The sequence below is a fragment of the Mustela nigripes genome, chromosome 2 (assembly GCF_022355385.1).
Source record: "Mustela nigripes isolate SB6536 chromosome 2, MUSNIG.SB6536, whole genome shotgun sequence".
In the NCBI taxonomy this organism is placed as follows: domain Eukaryota; kingdom Metazoa; phylum Chordata; class Mammalia; order Carnivora; family Mustelidae; genus Mustela; species Mustela nigripes.
In genome coordinates, this window is record NC_081558.1 from 52,150,384 (window position 1) to 52,165,403 (window position 15,020).

Consider the following 15,020-nt stretch of genomic DNA (forward strand, 5'->3'; position numbering starts at 1 on the left):
TGTCAGGGTGGCTTATCAGCAAGGTGTTCCCTGTGGTCCAAACATTTGCAGACTCCCTTCGGGGCACAAGCTGTATGAACTTGCACAAGTGATTGAACTCCATGCCTCGGTCTCCTCAACTGTAAAATAGGGAACATTTTGGGCTTGTGTGAGGGTTAAAGGCACTGATATTTGCCAAGCACATCGAACGGGGCCTGGCACAGAGCAAGTGCTATAGAAGGGTTAGGTAAATACAGAACACAAATAAGATCCAACTTCAGCAAATATCAACTCCTAACTTTTTCGCCCCGAATGATTCACATGCTGTTCGGAATTCACTTGATGCACAATGTGGTTAATTTAAACACTGCCACAGAATGGCGAACCTGAACGGCATTTCAATGAACACAAACCTTATTTTTAACAAGACACACTTTGGCACTTGCAAGAACATTTAAAAATACCTTCCCTGTTCCAAAGCAGTATTGTGTGGCAACCAGGTCCAGGAAGAAATCCTTAGTTTTGGGGTCACTGTTTTCTTTGGGGCCTGGGCTTCAGGGAGGGGTGTTGCCTAGAGCTGTTGCAGAGGCTGTGGTGGGTGTCTAGAGCGGCTAAGTTGGAAGGGGATTCTGCAGGTTGTTGATCAGCCTTCAAGCTGGTAACCGTTGGTCTGTCTGCTCCCTTTCGGACTGGGGGTCCTCAGAGAGTGATTCTGCATCTCCTTTTATTCAACATGCAGTATAGCACTGGCCATACTAAGTTCATGAGGATAAGGCCTCAGTTCCAGGGCTCACATTCCAGTGGAGTCAGAATGAACAAGGGAATGAACAAACAAGCTAACGAGATCATACCAGAGACTTACATGTGCTTTCGAGAACACAGAACAAGGAAACACAACCTCCATGTGTGCTGTGCGGGACGAGGATGCTCAGGTAATCAGGAAGGGCCTCCCTGAGGTGGTGACCTTTGAGAGGAGAATGGAATGAAGGGAGGCCATCCTGTACAATCTGGGGAAGAATGCTAGAGGCAAAAGGAATACCAAGGGCAAAGTCTCGGAGGGTGGAGCCTCATGATTTTAGACCGACAGAAGGCTGGAGTGGAATGGGATATGTTGAGAGTGGCTGAGATGTAGTGGTAGGGGCGGACCACACACAACACAGAAACCCATGTGGAGGCCCCTCAACCCCTGGGACTTCCTGGGAGATGTGCTGAGAAGCTGGGGTTAGGATGGGGACAATGGCTCAGGGAGCAGCGGGGAAGCCCTGTATAACCCCAGTTAGCACCATTTATACACTGCTTTTTATATGAACGGTGCTCCGTGGATTGTTCAGTCTGGCAGTTCAATGCTGGCACCGAGCCTGGCACACAGTAGGTGTGTATTAAAGGTTTAACAAATGGTCGTAAAAACCAGCTTTGCCTCAATGTCCCTCAATATCCAGCAAAACTGCAAATGCATACTTGCTGCATTTTCATTCTTTTAAACGGTTCTGGTGCATTTCTTCCCACTGCCTTGATCTGCTGGACTGTCAGGCAAAAGGAATTTGTGGTGTGATCAGACCATGCAGTGCTTTAAAGCCCTTGTGAGAAGGTCCTGTCACTCACAAGTCCCTCCGACCTGGGCACATTTTGGTCCTTTGCAGGGAGAGAGTGCTGGGATCTCAGGCTCCCTGCCCTGTCCCCACATTGCATGCAGGCATTTCTTATTCCAGGTGGCTGGCAACGTCAGATACAAGTTGTTTTAAATATATTTCACAAACAACATCAGGAAGCTTTGTAAAAGTGATCTCCTTTCCTCTTCCCTGTAAGGGAATCAATGACTCCCTTACAGGGAAGAGGACTAAGGGAAACTAAGGCCCAAGGAAGTTACGAGATGAACAACATTTGTATCTGGTGGTATACAGATTTGCCTGGGTCTTCTACCTCCAAATAGTGTCCTTTCTTCAACTATGAGAGGCTGGTACCAATGTGAAAGCTGTGTCATGTTGTGGAGCCATGAAGGTCACCAAGCCTTAGTCACCAGCAACAGCTCAGCCCAGACTGGACACCAAACAGAGCTGTGGTATCCAGGGCCCTGAGGACAGCTCTGCAGGAAATATGACAGCAATCACTGGCCAAGCATCCGCTGCGTGCCAGGCCCTGGGAACATCACAGCAAATGAGACAGACATAGCCGCTGCCTCCCTGCAGCAGAGAGTCTGGCCAGACCGTAGCTTTAAGGCACGGTCTTGCTAGAAGGGGAACTTTAAGCTTGGTCTAGAGGGAAGGGCAGGAGCTGGGCAGAGAGGTGAGAGGAGGCAGTGGGAAGGCCCAGAAGGAGGCATGACACCAGAAGGACAGAGGCACAGGCTGGCTTGATGGGGTGGGGACAGTGGGGGCCCATAGGCAGCTGGATGCTGCTGCCGCATTTCCAGCACAGAGTCTGACGGCTGGGGGAGGCCTCACAGAGCAGGGGAGCATGTCATGGAATCCAGCTCATCTCTTGGGCTGTGAGTTTTGACTTTACAGTTTTGCCTCAAGACCTTTCTTGTTCATCTTCTTCTGGTGCCAACACAGCCCACAGGTATCCAAACACAACTTTGGGGGCTCTCCAGGGGATATCCTGGATTTCTCTAGGCTTCCTGACACACAAGGGCACTTGTGTACGCAGTGGAAACTTGAATGTGCTAGAGAATCACGGTCCTAGTCCCGAAAAACTGTATGGAGCCAAGTGAATCCTCTCCAGGCAGAAAGGGATGCTCTGCTCATGGCTAATATTCACATAATATCCTCACAACCATATCTCCCAGAGGCTATACTCCCTGCACGTCCTGCCTTAACTCCTTATTAATTATTTTTCATCCTGGGCAATCCTCAGCTCTATGTTTCCATCCCATCACTTCTCAGCACTCATCCCTGATTCCAGGCACACACACGCACCTGCCTGCCCGGAGTCATGGCTGCGGTATCTAACAGACATCCGAAGCACAGCATGACTCCGCCCCACCAATCCTTCTCCCCCTTGGCAAATGGCTACCATCTTCCCAGTTTCTCAGGAAAAAAATTAGGGAGCCACACTGATTCCTCTCATTCCCTCAGTCCTTGCGTCTAATCCTTTGGCAAGACCTACTGGTGCGATCTCCAAATTTATCCCGTATCTGAGCCTTCCCACCTCCTCCCCTGCCTCACTCAAGTCCAAGCCACCGCTGTCTCTGGCAATTTTCTCTCCCTTGTACACCCACTGGCTGTAGCTTAGCTCCCATGGAGCAGCCAGAATGGGTGTTTGCAAAGCACAGACCAGATCAGGTCACTTCCCTGTTCAAATCCCTCCGACCATGTGCACTGAAATCGGCATCCAGCTCAGGCTCCTTTCTGTGGCTGTGTGATCTGGCTCTGCTGGCCTCTCCAGCTTCTCTGTCCGCTCTCCTCAATCTCTCTCTATATACCTGCCTTCCTTCTGTTTCACCAACATGCAAGTCCTCTCCTGCCTCAAGGCCTTTGTCCTCGCTGTCCCCTTTGCCCAGAACATGATTTCCTGGGCATGCACCTTCCAGTGTTCCCTCCTCATGGAAGCCTTCCTTTATACCTCACCTAATGCTTCCTTCCTCTTCACTTTTTATCACATCACTGCTATGCGAATTACCTCAACAAGAGCCTCTTTGTCTCTGTGTTTAATGCCTATCTCTGTCCTGCCACAGGAGCATAAGCTTCAGGAGGCTTACTTCTCCATCCAGTTTACTGCACTATCCTGACATTAAAGAACTGCACTTCTCCAGTTTACCGCACTATCCTGACATTAAAGAACCGTGCCCTGGGCACCTGGGTGGCTCAGTGGGTTAAGCCGCTGGCTCCGGCTCAGGTCATGATCTCAGGGTCCTGGGATCAAGTCCCGGAGTCGGGCTCTCTGCTAAGCAGGGAGCCTGCTTCCTCCTCTCTCTCTGCCTGCCTCTCTGCCTACTTGTGATCTCTCTCTGTCAAATAAATAAATAAAATCTTAAAAAAAAAAAAAAAAAAAAAGAACCATGCCCAGAAAATAGCCGGCACTGAATAAACACCTGCTGACTTACCGACTCAGTACTTTTGCTCAGGCTGTTTCTTCATCCTGTAGTGCTTTCCCCTTAGTGGTCATTTTTATCAGTCAAAGACATCTTTAGAGAAGATAAATTTGTTTGCATCTGATTAAAACCACAATGTCATTGCTTTTGCCCAGTTATGTTCTTACGCTGCCATCATTGCAAAAAGTGATATTAGAGACTTTGTTTTCCTCATGCCTGTAACCTGGGGCCCCTGAGCTCAGTTATTAGCAAGACCAAGAGAAGGATGCCAGGTACAGAGAAGAGGAGGAAGGGAGGGCACACTTTCAGCACCTCTGCACCAGGATCTATGCCAGAGCTTTCACAGTATCATCTCAGCTGGGTTTCCAGCACCCCAGTGGGACACATGTTAGTGTTGCCATTTTGTAGAACAGCAAGTTGAGGCTCATAGAGTTTAAGCATCATTCTCAAGTGCACAGAGCTGGCATGTGGTAGGAACTGAACCCTAGGCTGCCTCCCCAGAAAGAGCACCTGTGGTATTTCTGGAGAGAACCTTTCCTTCATCTTGAAGGTCCAGTCTTGAAATGCTCATGCATCCTTCCCATCCTTCTCAGAGGCAGGCACTGCTTAGAATCCTGCCATTGGCTTCTCCCCAGAGGTATCAGAGAAAGTATCATGATGGATTGCCCTTCTAAAATAAGCATTCTTGCCATTTCCCAAAAGCTTGACAGAGACCTTCTAGAGCAGGGTAGTGCATTTCTCTGCTTTAAACACTCTTCACCCACAGGTGCTCCATTGGTCATGTCCTGCTCCCAGGCTCTCCTTAAGTCTCTACTCCGATGTCACTTGTCAGGAAGTCTCCTCTGACCCACTCTTCATCACACTCTCACACTCTCTCCCTGACCCTGTAACCCTGCTTTAGTTTCCTCATGGCTCTTCTCACCACTGACTGTTCTGTTGTATTACAAATATTATACATTTATTTGTTTAGTCCTTTGTTTAGTCTTTACTTTCTGCTAGAAAGTAAGCTCCAAGAGGGCAACTTTTTTTCCTTCCTGCTCTTCCGTACCCAGTGCCTAGAACCATGCTTGGTATTTATCAAGGGATCACTAGATACTGGTGAAATGCATGAATGCATTTAACTACTATATTTATTCAGTATGCATTTTATGCCTTCCTGATATAATTTTCTTTTTCCTTCTCTAAATAAAGTTTTTCATTAAATAAGCAATAAAAATTTGTAGTAGAGAATTTTAAAAATACAGATAAATGAGGAAAATAAGAATCTTCAGTAATCCCACCATGCCATTGATACATTTCCATAGTACAAATACATCTTTTCACAAACTCATTTATTTAAAATGAGTATGTATGTTCACTGTATTCCAGGCACTCTGATAGGTACTGGGCTCTTATGAAATCCCGAGTCAGGATGTCGCTCAATCATGACACTTTGCACAATCTGGACTGCATAATTCCTTGCTGTGGACATTGCCATGTGCATTGGCCTCTGTCCACTGGATGCCAACAGCTCTTCCCCAGTCATGACAATTAAAAATGTTTCCAGACATAGGTAAGTGTCTCTGCGGTGTGGAGTTAGATGAGCAAAAATGACTCCATTGAGACCTGCTGGTCTAGAAAAGCCAGATGTGTACAGATGATTGCACTGCTTCCTGCATCGGGTGCCCAGGAATTGCTGCTCACCAGTGTTTGTGAATCTATTTCCATATCCCTGGACACATTTCTGATGACTCCCTATTCCACAAGTTATACCTGCCATCTCTACTGCCGGGCACTTAGGTTGTGTGTTTGACTCTGATTTGAAAGCAGAGCCAAAAATCAGAGGGAGCCCACTTTACCTAACTCTGGCTGGTGTCGTCCAGGCTAACGGCCACCAGCACTGCCATGGATTTCTGGAGGAAAAGATCTCGGGCCACATACCTCTTGGCTACATCAGGTACCAAGCCCCCAAATCCTCTCCCTGAGCCTCCTCATTACATCTGCTCATACCCTGAGCTACCAAAAGGAAAGGGCAAATGGAACCTGGAAGGGAAAGATTTTTTGAGTACAGGGGCTGGTGTGGAGACCATCCTGTTCAGCATTCCTTTTCACAAATTTGGAAACTCTGGCTGGGAGAAGGTGAGGATGCTAACCATCTGGCAGGAACGTTCGGAGAGGATTGTGGCACCATTAGCTGAGGGCCATGGTGAAATTCAAACAAGATAGAGGCCCCAGGGAGAAAGGTGCTTCATGAGGACTGCTCTCCCCAGCACTCCCTGGGCACCTCCATACAAGCTTCCCTCCTGAGTGAGCCACGAGCAGTAGTTCACCATATCCCTACCATAGTCTGAAGAGATAGAGATACTTTTTATGCTCATTTTTACAAAGTGAGGCTCAGAAGGGTTGGAAATTATTGTTAAGAAGTAAAGAACTAGAGGGGCGCCTGGGTGGTTTAGTCAGTGAAGCGTCTGCCTTTGGCTCAGGTCATGATCCCAGGGTCCTGGGATTGAGCCCCACATTAGCTCCCTGCTTAGGGGGGAATCTTCTCTCCCTCTCCATCTGCCTCTCCCCCTGCTCATGCTCTCTGTTGTTCTGTCTCAAATAAATAAATAAAATCTGAAAAGAAGAGAATAGAAATAGAGCCAATTAGAAGTAACCTCTCCTGTTAGATTTAAGTCTAGATGGATTGTCAAAGAGTTATCCATGGCCAGGAATGCCTCATGAGCCCATATATTGATATTAAAAGAATTGGGAGTCAGTAGCATGTCCCAGACCCTGACTTCTAGGCATGAGTTGGGGCAGCAAGGAGGGAACAAATCCTATAGACCGGGGCATAAGTTGCACCTGGCTTTGACATATCAGTCACTGGGAGGATCTGGGGGCTAGGATGGCCAGGATGGGTCCCTTTGGAGGTACAGCTGGCAGAGCTGTATAAGTCTGGCCCAGTCCTCTGACTTCTGGCCATCCCCATTTGCAAGAAGCTCCCTCTCTGGGAGATGAGAAGAGTGATCCAGAGAGGCCACTGGAGTCTAAGGAAGACTAGAAGTCCCTCAGGGGCCAGCGAGCAAGTGAGCCTTGTAGCAGAAGCTCAAACACTCACTGCCTTGCTCTTTCTGGGTATGTCCTAGGCCTGGAGATACAGAAATGACTAGGGCAAAGCCTTGGGGGCTTACAGACCATCAGAGGAAGCAGATGGGCTAAGAGGTGACGGTCATGAGAGACATGCTAGAGTAGAGGTAGCGGTGCAGTGACAACGTATCAGGTGCCGCTGAAGATGTGGAAGAGCTGGGCTCCCATCCATTGCTGGTGGGAATGCAAACCAGGACACCCACACGGAAAAAGAACTGGGCAGTTTCCTATAAAATTAGACATACACCTACCACACACCCCAGCAATTCCACTCTTGTGTATTTACCCAGGGGAAATGAAAACTCATGTTCACCCAAGAATAAGGTGGCTTTATTCATAGCTCCAAAAACTGAAAACAAACCTAATGCCTCTCAAGAAATGACCAAAAAACTGGAGAAGTGAGCTCTGGAGCATCCTTACCATGGAATACTCCTCAGCAATGAAAAGGAAGGAACTATGGATACATGTGGTAGAATCTTGAGTGTGTGATGCACAGGGGAAGAAGCCAGACACACAGATTATGCACCACATGATTCCATACAGATGGCGAGAGGCAAACGGCAAATCTAGAGATGAGTGGTTGCCAGTGACTTGGGGGAGGGCAAGAGATTGACTACCAAGTGACGAGGGGACATTTTAGGGGTGATGAAACTTCTCTATACTTTAACTAGAGTGATGGTTATATAACTGTAAGCATTAGTCCAAACTCATAGAACTGTGCACTAAAAAGAACAAGTTTTACTGTTTAAAAATTTTAGCTTAATTTTTAAAAAGGCCCCCCCAAACCCTTCTAGAATGTTCTTGTTCTGCTGAAGGCTCTAGGAGCCCCCTGGACCATTCTTTCCTTCTCTGGATTGGCCAGGACTGATGGATCCTCACCTCTCCCTGCCTATCAGCCCAACCTTTTGTACCCCAAGGTGGAGAAGCAGGGCAGCGCTGTTCTGGAATCCACTCTGCCCATCATTAGCCTGGGACTTTCTTCAGCAACTGCCAGCGGCCATGGGAGAAATGGGTCCTCTTGCCAGAGCCACCAATGTGTCCTTCCTCTCCAGCTGAAGTAGCTAAAGCTGAGGGAGGGGCAGCTATGCTCACAACTTTGGCTCCAGCAAGGAAGGTCTGAAACATGGGTGCCTTAGACTCAGGGACTGAGGACCAGGTTTCAGTGACCAGCTGTCCATGTCTGCTGACACGAAGGCTTAGCTCCTAGACTCCTGCCTCCTGGCCCCCACACTTAACAAGCTGTGGAGTGAGACCAGGCAAGAAGGGCTTTCTACTGGAAGCACAAAAGCATCTTTAGTGTTCTCCTTGGCAGACAGCTCAGACAGGAGGGAAGTGGGGATGGTTTGAGTACAGATAACAACCAGGAGGCCTGACTGGGCTTCAGCCAAGTTACTTTACTCCAGGACCCACAAGTTGGGCACTGGAGTCATCTTCTCTTTGACCCTCACTAGGATTGATTGATTGATTGATTATTTTTAAAGGTTATCAACCAGGTAGGTTCTTTATTTATTTCTTTTTAAAGATTTATTCATTTATTTGAGCGAGAGAGAGAGAGAGAGAGAGAGAGAGCATATGTGCTCCAGCAGGGGGAAGTGTGGAGGGAGAGGGAGAGAGAAAATCTCAAGCAGACAATCCATTCAGTCTGGAACCCCACACATGGCTCAATCCCATGACCCGGAGATCATGACCTGAAATCAAGAGCCAGATGCTCAGCCAACTGAGCAACCCAGGCACCCTGACCATCTAGGCCTTTAGAGATTCAGTGCCCAGGGCTTTCAGTAGCGGCAAGTCACATAGGCACCTCTGTGTAGCTCATCCCCAAATTTCAGACTCCTAGAAGGAAAGCACGTGCTCAGCATGAACCATATTGTAGCACAGTTTAGGCATAGGGAGCCTAAAATCGAGGTTCCCAGATCCTGGTGAAGGTCCAATCTTACAAGCAGGACTTTCTGAAGATAGTGGTCTCAGGTGTGCTTTATCAACTGTTTAGCCCTTGCGTGATTTGCTCACTAACACTTAACTAGTCCCCATTTTTCCCATGAGTATCCTTCATAATTTTCAGCAATTAGGCTCTCTACATTTTATTTTTTTATTTTCACTTATTGAAAGATTTAATATTGTTAAGATGGCAAATTGGCATACAGATCCAAAGCAATCCCTATTGAATCTTTGCGGGCTTTTGGGGGGGAGTGGGTGGAGGAGGGGAAAGCACACATTAACAAGCTGATGCTAAAATTCATATGAACATACAAGGGACACAGAATAGCCAAAAAAATCTTGAATGAGAATAAAATTGGAGGACTCACTTTTCACAATTTCAAAACTTACTATGAAGCTATAGTAATGAAGACAGAGTGATTATGTCAAAGCAACAAACATATAGATCAGTGGAATAGAATCCTCACTGTATTTTTAAAAAATCAGAGCCAATGTTAAAGTTGTGCTGTCCAAGGAGGGAGCTGTAAGGCACACACAGCTACCTGAGCACCTGAAATGTGACTAGTCCTAACTCAGATGTGCTCTAAGTGTAAAACACACATCAAATTTCAAAGGCTCACCATGAAAAAAAAGAAGATATAAAATTTCTCATTTTTTTCCATATCAATTATATGTTGCGCTAATACTTTGGATATATTTGGTTAACTAAAATAGATAATTAAAAATCAATTTTACCTGTTTCATTTGATTTCTTTAAATGTGGCTATTAGAAAATGTAGAATTCCCTTTGTGGCATGAATTGTATTTCTTTTGGATCACTCTGGCTTAAAGTTTGGGTGAGTCACATAAGAATCGACACTTCTGGATCCTCTCAAAAATTCTGGCAACACTGGGTCTTCAGGACAGCAGTGGGCTGGGATTGAATAGCTGTTGCCATTTTTAGAGGGGATGTGTGCCTTTAGATTGCCCTGTTACATCACATCTGTCCCCCTTCCCTTATTTTATAAATTGTTCAGTTCCTATAGACATGTGAATTCACAAATCTTGGTCTACGTATTCTTTATCTGAGCACATGATCCTTCCATGAATACTTAATTGAATGCCCAGGGTATGCCAGGTACAGGGTATTCAGTGAGGAGTAGATACAGTGCCCTTCACTTGACTATTCCCCAAACCTCCTCAGTGGGTCTCCTGAAGCTGACTTGCCCTCACCAATCAATTCTCCACACAGCAGGCATGACCATGTCACCTCCTGCTCAAAGTTCTCCAATGACACCACTGATTCCAGGATAAGGTTCAAACACGCCTGCTGGTCCCTAAGTCCTCTGTGTCCAGGGTCCCATTGATAGTGAAGCCTCACACGAGAATTTATTCCAGTGAGTACCCAGGACCCCCTCAATCTTCCCTTTTGTTTCCTCTCTACTAATCATTTCCATCTGTTTCAAGTAAGCCATGTTCTGCCATCTTAAAAATATATGCTCTTTTGATCTCGGGCTTCTCCTCTTGATCCAGTTCTGTTTTCCTGGACGGCTACAATCTCCTTCTACAATGCTCACACTAAAGAGAATGAATAGCAGAACATCAGGCATGGCAACAGTTCTTACGGTTTAAATTTTGCAAAGCGCTTCATGACATGAACTTGGTACTATTCCAGATGAAGAAGCTGAAGGCTGCACTGGTGAAGGCCATTTAACTATTGTGCTAGAAACCCACCTTTACTGGCCTCCAAATTGATGGCATTTTTATCAGCTCTGTATCTGGGTAGACCAAAGGACTTGAGGAACAATCTCAACTCCCAAAAGTGAGGAGTTACTAGAATAATGGGGGGCAAATTCCAGAAGGTGAGTGCATGCAGAGGTCAAATTTGAGTGGGAAGAAGATCAGAAAACCCCAAAATGGAAAAGGGAATCTGAGGCCCAAGGCTATGTTGATCCAAGCCTTAACCAGGTGGGAGGCTGGGAAGAATGGGGAACCCAGACCTTGAGAGCAACCACCGTCAAGCTTTTCTTTCTCTTTCTTCATCTTCCCAGACACCCTGTGCTTTTGATGCTACCATCATCCCTAATTTACAGACGAAGAAACTGGGCTCAGAGAGGTGAATATTTACTGCCACCCAGCTGATTTGCTTCACTACAATACAGAAGGGAGGGAAATGGACTGGGAAGAGATGAGACAAGATTAACCAATGGGTGATAATTACTGAAGCTGGGTAATGAGTATACAAGCCTTTACCATACTATTTTTGGTATGTTTGAAATTCCTCCATAATTAAAATTTAAAGATAAATAAAGTCACCCAGCTAAGTGGGTGGAACAGGCAGTGGAAATCAAGCTTGGGTGACTCTCATATCCAAGTACTTTCCTCTTTGTCCCACAGGGACTCTGTCCATCCCCACTTTGTTCTTTTCTGTTGGAAAATTTTCAGGTACTCAAAGGCACACAGCTTTGTTTTTCTTCCCCTATGAGTATGAGAATTTTAACAACAAACCTCACAGACATCTTCCTTCTTACACTTCAAGGGCTCTGTCCCTTCTGAGAGCAGGTCTTTCTCTTGGGATCACAACCATGAAACATTGATGATGTACCTTAGACCTCTTCTAAGAGTTATGGTGTTTCCACAGTGGTTATATATGATCAACTTAAACACAGGTCACATTTCATTTCACACTGTCACACTGGAACACAACCATTTGCTTTTATTTACTGCCTGCCCCCTTTTAATAGGGTTCAGGTAATAGCATAAACCTGCTCTCAGGTTAGAGATGTATTTAAAATACAATTCTATTTTAAAAAGAAAAGGAAAAGAAGGTCCCCTAAAAATTCAATCTAAATCCCCAAGTTTTTATTGAGTGTTTACTAGCTATTATTCTAAATATTAGGCCCTATTAAGTAGGTAGGATTAGCCCCATTTTACAGATGAGAAAACTAGAATTTAGAGTGGTTTAGTCATTCACACTAGCCAGGAAGAAACAGAGCTGGAATTTGAACTAGGTCTGAGAGATTCTAGTGTCCGTACTCTCATAACCAAAATTCCAACCTGTAATAGGCTTCTCTGAGAGTTCACTGGCTGAGCAGAGAAACACCCTGGGTGTTTACAAAAACATCTGTATTAGTCTGGCATTGCATTAGGTTCTTTCAGTGTTTTAGCACATTAACACCCAGGGTCAGTACGAAACAGGTATCACCATCCCCATTTTACAGATGAGGAAAATGGAGGTTTAAGTAGTTAAAGTCACCTGCAGGTTTCAACCCAAGTCTACCGGATTCCAAATGTGGTTATTTTTCCAGATACTTGTTCTTGATCTACCGGATTCTACATGTAGTAACCACAATCCAATTCTAAAACAAAGCGACTGGAGCAAGAGCTATACTAAAAGAGACTGCAGTATTCTGGGAGCCCCTGTTGGTCAGGACCTCGGAGAGCTCCATGCGCCTCCATACTGATTGGCTCCAGTACTGCTGACTTCAGTGCACTCCGAGGCTTTCATAGGCCCGCCCGAGACAGGTCCCTCCCACTCTCACCGGGAAGCCATTGCAAGGCAGGCATGTTCTACTTTAAGTGGTCCTTTACAGACAGGGTGTTATCAGGTGCAGAGTGGGGTCGGGGAGGGGGGAGAAGGGTGGCATTGGAAGGGGAGCTGCTAGATGTCCTCAGGGTATTATGCGGCTGTTACTCTTTTTAAATATCTTCCCTCCTCTCCCCGCCCCCCAAGTAGAGGTCTCTAGTAGGCATTTCCCATCTAAGGTCCTAATTAGTAAGGGGTGCCTAAATAGAGAGTTCTCAATGGAATAAGACATGTTTACAGGACATACCAACTGACAATTTATAAAATACTTCTTTTGTGTGTGGCATTATCTCTTTCCATCTTCAAAATCGCCCTGTGAGTCAAATATCACCCCACTGTGCAGATAAGGAAACAGAGACTCAGAAATAGTAGATGAGTACCCAAGGTCACACAGCAGGGAAATCTCAGAGCTGAAACTTGAACCTTGTGATCATTATACCAAATTGCTCTGACTCTTTTAAAGAGACCCCAACAACTCCCAGTAAGTGTATTATTACCTTCATCAAAATTATGTTTATCTGATGCTTGGAAATTTTGTTTCCAGAACAAAACAACGAACATGGCCATAATCTATCACCCTTCCTGGATTCAAACATCGATTTGTTAATCAACAGAAATGCAGTCTACATAATAGGGTAAAATCTAAACTCTTTCCATGGTCTACAAGTGTCTACATGAACTGGCCTCTGCCCAACTCTCTTACCTCATCTCCTAGGGCTGTCCTCGTCCTTGCTGTTCCCTGAACTCACAAAGCTCATTCCCAACTTGGTGCTTTGCACTGACTGTACTTCTGGGCCTGGGATGCTCTCCCCTCAGAACTTTGCATAGCTGCTCACTTGTCCCTCAGCTCTCCCCTCAGAACTTTGCATAGCTGTTCACTTGTCCCTCAGTTCAAAGGCCCCCTCTTCAGAGAGGCCCTTTCTGACTACTTGAGCTAGGTGACTTCTCATCACTCCCTTACATCACCTTGTGCCATATCCTTCCTGGCAGTCACCATCATTGGAAATGGCAGACTTGGTTTATTAGTACACCATCTTTCTCTCTTGCATAGCACCTAAGTTCCATGAGGGCAGGGATTCTGTGTGAGAGAATGTCACCTTATCACCAGGATCATGCATAACACAGACATCTGATAAATGTCTGCTGAAGGAATTGATTTCCTCATTGATTTCATGCAGTGACCACAAATTTAGATTATTCAGGTCTCCACTGTGTTTCTAATTACCTCAAGGGAGATGCCAAAGCTTTGAAAACAAGTTCTTAAAAAATTATTTTATTTTATTTTATTTTATTTAAAGATTTCATTTATTTATTTGACAGACAGAGATCACAAGTAGGCAGAGAGGCAGGCAGAGAGAGAGAGAGAGAGAGGGAAGCAGGCTCCCTGCGGAGCAGAGAGCCCGATGCGGGGCTCGATCCCAGGACCCTGAGATCATGACCCGAGCCGAAGGCAGCAGCTCAACCCACTGAGCCACCCAGGCACCCCCCAAAATTATTTTTTTTTTAAATGAGCAAGCTGCATATCACAGTTGTAGAGGGAGAGGTTGTCACTTTAGAATGTTAAGAGTCACTTTAGCAGTCACATGAGCCCATATTTCTTCAAAGAGGAAAAAACAATCCCAAGCAGGGTTGTGAATTCCTTGGCTTTCAATCTTCCATAGCTTAGTTTCCAATGAATACTGGAGTATCCTGAAGAAGGCTCAGATAATTCTGAAGGGGCACTTCTCTCTGTTCATTAGGATGAAAACTCTATAGTCAGCTGGCAGCAGAAACCCAGAGACAGGAGAAACAGGCAGTCAAGAAAGCCTTCCTCCCCAAAGGAAGAAGGCTGAAGGAACAAGAGCTCTGTTGCACTTGGCTTCCTTCAGACATGCTCCACAAAAGTCATCTCAGCAAAATGGCATAGGGCACACACATTCACACACAGAGAGAAGCATTTCCTCCCAGGGGACTAAAGACACCCCCTTGGGCATGCAGAACCTCCATTCTATTGTGGTAGGGCAGTCAGAAACCCTAGACTGTGAAGGAAAGAAAGAGGAAGCCACCAGTGGAGCTAAAAGAGGGGTCAGTAATTATCAATCAAGTCATCCCCAAATATTTACCAAGCATTTCTGACCTCCACACTAGACAGATGTGTGGCAGCCAAATGAAATGTTTCCCAGAGTGTGGGTTCTAGAGCCAGACTTCCTGGGTTTGAATCTCTGTTCCATTTCTTGCTATCTATGACCGTATTACTCTAGAGCTCAGTGCCTCAATTTCCCCATCTACTAAAAGGGAAGAACAATACCAGTATCTACTCTATATACATTTAGCTGCTGCAATTTTTAAAAAATTTTTTATTTTTTATAAACATATATTTTTATCCCCAGGGGTACAGGTCTGTGAATCGCCAGGTTTACA

The 15,020-nt window shown here is 45.7% G+C and overlaps 1 protein-coding gene across 10 annotated transcripts in view; it reads right to left on the reverse strand.

The window, feature by feature from the left end:
• ATP2B2 (ATPase plasma membrane Ca2+ transporting 2) overlaps nt 1–15,020 on the reverse strand; it is a 366,135-nt gene that overhangs the window by 243,815 nt on the left and 107,300 nt on the right. The gene's annotated exons all lie outside the window — the stretch shown is intronic.